This window comes from Hibiscus syriacus, unplaced genomic scaffold (assembly GCF_006381635.1).
Source record: "Hibiscus syriacus cultivar Baekdansim isolate YM2019G1 unplaced genomic scaffold, ASM638163v2 tig00111540_pilon, whole genome shotgun sequence".
In the NCBI taxonomy this organism is placed as follows: domain Eukaryota; kingdom Viridiplantae; phylum Streptophyta; class Magnoliopsida; order Malvales; family Malvaceae; genus Hibiscus; species Hibiscus syriacus.
This window is the reverse complement of record NW_024063114.1, coordinates 728,634-733,555: the sequence shown is the minus strand read 5'-3', so window position 1 is coordinate 733,555 and position 4,922 is coordinate 728,634. Positions and strand designations below refer to the sequence as shown.

The window sequence follows — 4,922 nt, the reverse complement described above, 5'->3', positions numbered from 1 at the left end:
TCAACAGATGAGTGATCTACAGAAACAGTATCCATGTGACCCGAATGTAAAACAAACATTCCCTAGTTCTCCTTCTTTCTTGGCAGCTGCAGCAGCCGATGGTTTCTTCTTGCGGCCAATGTCAACACCATAGTGCTGGAGATACCACTGCTTGAAGGGAGCAGCATCAACTTGAACAATAACACTCTTCACCTGACCTTGAGTACGGACCAGCTCATTGTTGGATGCATTGTACACAACATCCAAGATTCTGGTCTTACGGGTCACCGACTCACTTCGCCATGAGCAGTTCCCGGTATCAAGCATCAGAGCACGCCACTTAACGTTTCCACCACGAACCCTAATCCTCCTGTCTTGTTGCTAGACAGTTTTGTATTTGCAGGTTGCCTTCCAAGCTCATACCTTAAATAATAAAACAGCAAAGCCTAAAAAACTAGATAAACCAAGATTGAAAACACTAAAAACAATACAATATAACAAAGGAAAGTAGGAAAATCTCAGGCATATAAAAAAACAACAAAGGATCACCTTTTACATCTAAAAAATATCCCAATAAAGCTCACTAGGATTGTTCTAAAATTGAAATGAAATAATGCTAAATCTAAAACTAATGTCCAAAAACCAGAACACAATGCAAGTAAAATTAGAAGAACAAAACCCATTTTTAATCATTCTAAATAGATCAACTTTCTAATCAAGAAAAGTATAGACACAAAAAATAAAGGAAATAGAGGGTTTCACTCATTACTTTCTCTTCTTCCTCCAAGCCTTCTTCTTTCCACCAGTGGCACGCCTCTTGTGCATTGAATCACGAGAAATGCCTATAATAAAAAGACATTAAACTCATTAAGCAAGAAAACTGATTAGATAATTACATAATTCAAAGAGATGTATGCAAAATTAGAGGAATTTGAGACATACCCATTTTGGCTGAACAAAAGAAAGTTCAATGCCTCCTCGTTCTTTTATTTTATTTATTTATTATTAGTTTTGTGTGTGTGTGCAAGGTTTATACGAGGAAAAACCCTAGTGTTCATGAAATTACTTTTATATCCTCTGTAGATTTTGGTATGGTTAAAAGTTTCCTTGTGGGTAATGTAATTAATGAGCGAGTATCTTTGGTCCAATAAAATGTTCTGCTTCATGATTAATTAAAGCCTAATTACTTGGGATGCTTTATATCATGGCCTTGAAAAAGAAATTAAGGGTCGGTTTCTTTCAGGGAAAATAAATTTTAAAAAATAAATTTTGTATTACATTTCTTGAAAGATATTTTATAAAATAATTTTATGATGTTTAGATGATATTGTGTAAATCAATATCGTCTGGTTGGTAATTTTTTTAAAATTATTTATTATAAATATCAAATACAATAAATAATATTTTTTATTTTTAAAATATTAGAGTAATTTACTTAACATTATTTATGTCAATATTATTCTTAAAATATTATATCTATAATTTCATAAATAAAAATATTAATTTTGTTAATAATTTATTTTATATTATTAAAATAAAAGTATAATATTATATATTATAATAATAACATAATTATAACGTTACAAAATATAATATTATATTATTAAAATTATCAATAAATATAATTTAATAATTAATATTTTTGTTAAAATAATACTAAAAGAATATATTACTATTAAATATATAAAATAATAATGTTTAAAGTGTTTATAATGTGAAGTGAAATGTTCGTAAAATAATTTAAAAAAATCAGATCGTAAGTTATTTTCTAGAAATTGCAAAATAAATTCAGTTGACTAAGAAAATTAATTACATTGACCATTTAATTTCCACCAACGAAACACTAGAAAATGAAAAAAAAATATTTTCCAAAAAATCAATTACAATGTAACAAACATACCTTAAATACAACAAGAGTTAATTAAGTCAGACGTGCTCGTATTATATCATTCATTTTGTATTATTTTGCAAATTTAAATTATTTTAATTTTATATTTAAATTATTAGTTTATTTTAATCAAATTCCTTTATTAATAAAAGTGTTAATGAATTAGTTTATTCTAACTAAATTACATTACATTAGACTAAATAATATTGGTAAGTTGAAAGTATCGTATAGTTATCTAAATTGATGATTGTGGCCAATTCATTAGATTTGATAACGGAGATTAAGTGCCATTTTTTTTGTTGCCCAAAGCTTCGTCCTGGCTAACTTGGACCAACTCGAGTCGCACACCCGATTTTGGTGGGTAAATCTCCCAACAGAGATTTCTGTATTCACAGTGACTCAAACCTAAAACCTTGATCGAGTGCCATTTGCATACAAACATATGGTCTTTTAATAAGCTTGGTAACCAGACAGACCATAAATGGGATGCAACAGCACGAGAAAGAAGCAATTTCAGATTTATGCTACCAAAATCTTCAAATCTCAAACACTTGCTAAATTCTACAAATGACAGGAAAAATAAAAATGCCCTGTAGGAAACCTTCATTTGGATTTTACCAAGGACTTGCAGGACGAAGAAAGTGCCCCTTTCACCTCATCTGGAAGAGGGTTCGAAAGAGATAGTGCTAAAGGATGAGGTCCCGCGTGGTGAGCGTTTCCGTTTCTCGCAAAAAGCGGATGTGCCAGCGCCGGCTGCTGTTTGTTAAGCCCTTCGATGATAAATGAGAAGGCCCCCAAAGGTGAGACAGCTCTATAGAAGTGCTTGGGGTGAACCTGCATAACCATTTCAAGCAAAGATGAGGTTGAAGCTGAAACCTATACTTTTACCGGAAAAGAATGAACCTTGAGGTTCTCGTTCTCGTACCTGCGATACTTAGAGTAAGTCCAGTGCAACATCGGGCTACACCGGCATTAATAACTGCAGAGAAAGATAACATTACTATATGCAAACCAAGCACCAAAAAAAGGGCAATGTTACCCTGGATTTTTACAAAGGCATACCGTCATCTTTTCACCGCAGCCTCTTCAGAAAGCAAACAACCAAACTGTGTACGCAGCAGTGGCGGATCTAGAAATTAAAAAATGGGGGTCCAAAATTTTAATACTCTATTCTAAAAAAAATTGGATATGCAAATTTTCTTATTTTTTTTCTATTCCTATTAACAAATTAAACTAAATTTAACACTTTTCTCAAAATAATGGGTGTGCAATGGCTCCCCTAGGGAGCCATGTACATCCACACCCGCCCCTGGTACGCAGGACAAAACTGCAAACGTCTATAAAGAAATTGGAGATTTGTTGAGGGAAAAACTAAAAAGTTAACAGCAGTATTTAAGGATCCTGAGATTCTCATACCTTGGCATAAGATCCTGCTTCCAAAAAGGATCCTTTAAAGCCTTTCTTTTTAATCAGTCCCGAACCTAAGACAGACGGAAAAAGATAAAATTAAAAAAGGTATTGACTTGATTTCAAGCAGGGATGAACTGAGGGAGCTAGCAGGGATGGTCGTGAAAATTTCAAAATCTCATATAATTTAATTTAAGTATTTTCTATTGATAATCTGTTTTCGCCGCTAAGTAAATGTCCGCCCAAAAGGTAACTCGGTCACTATAGGCCAAGTCCCAACCTTGAAATGCCAGCCAAAGTCATGACATCGAACATGCATTTTTTGGACAACCTAGAACGTAAAAGACTCGGATCTTTTGAAGTCCTAGAGTTCCCAAAGGGGTAATGTTCAAGCTTAAAGATAGGGTAGTTAAAGAATCCCCAAAGGAAATTGTGCAATCAATATCACAATTCGAAATGCTGAAAAACAGAACAATCCATTGTTCATATATACTATCTTCTCCACTCAACCGCCGTTAATATCCCATATGAGTTTCAACTCCTATAATATGGTAAAAAGTTTATATGACCAAATCTAAAAAAGAGAAAAAAAAAAGGTTTTTGATCTGGTTCGAGATTGAACAAACTCCACAATAACAAATAACATCAAAATTAATCTCACCCAGAAATTCAATGAATTCTTTTCAAAAAAAAAATCCATACCTTCGTTATTTACCGAACTTTCCAAGAACGTCGAGAAAACCAAGAGAAAGAAGAAAATAAAAACATCAGATATTTTCAATCTAAACGTGAAAAATAGTACCGTAGCCAAAGATGGAGCCCATGAAGGCACCGGCGGTGGAGTCTCCCGCGAATTGGAATAGGCATACGGCAGGGGAATTGGAATTGGTAGGAGTTGGGATTATAGCTTTTGAAGGATTGGGAATAAGGTTCGTTCCAATGTCAGATTCAGCAGAAGAATTTGGAGAATCCGAATCAGCCATTTCTGTCCTAAAAACAAGGGGGTGTATACGAGCCGAATCGAGCTCGAGTATTACTATGTTTAACTCGAATTCGAAAACTTTAAATGTAGGATCGACTCAACTCGAAAATTCGCGAGCCTAAAATTTTCAAGTTCGACTCGAATTCGAAAGATAATATTGAAACTCGACTCGAACTCGAAAAGACTCGAACTTAATTCAAACTTGAACTCGAACTCGAATTTGAACCTACAAAAATCTTATGTTACATTTAAAATATATAAATAATTTTCTCTTTAATCAATCATCACCTATACATTTTTTATGATAATATAAACTAATTTCAAAAACTTTATAAAATGCATACAAAAGTAGTTATGGTTGTAGAACATGTTCTAAACACATAAGATCAAACATGCGCCCACAACATACACCTATTTACATTTAGGTTTAAGGTTTATATTTTAGGTCTTAGGGTTTGGAGTTTGAGATTTGATATTTAAGGCTTAGGTTCAAGGTTTAGGTTTTATGATTTTATGATTTAGGGTTTAGGGTTTAATGAAAATAAAATGATTTGTTTAATCATTTTATTAGGATTCTCATGTATAGTTTATGTTCTGGGTGAGGTATTATCACCTCGGAATGGAATTCATCAAAAACTTGTAGCCTAATTAATATATGAAACTATC

The 4,922-nt window shown here is 32.8% G+C and overlaps 2 pseudogenes; both read right to left on the bottom strand.

Annotated features, from left to right (window-relative positions):
- Positions 1 to 958, bottom strand: LOC120164608 (annotated as a pseudogene).
- Positions 959 to 2,428: 1,470 nt separating this feature from the next.
- Positions 2,429 to 4,257, bottom strand: LOC120164607 (annotated as a pseudogene).
- Between the last annotated feature and the right edge of the window lie 665 nt (positions 4,258 to 4,922).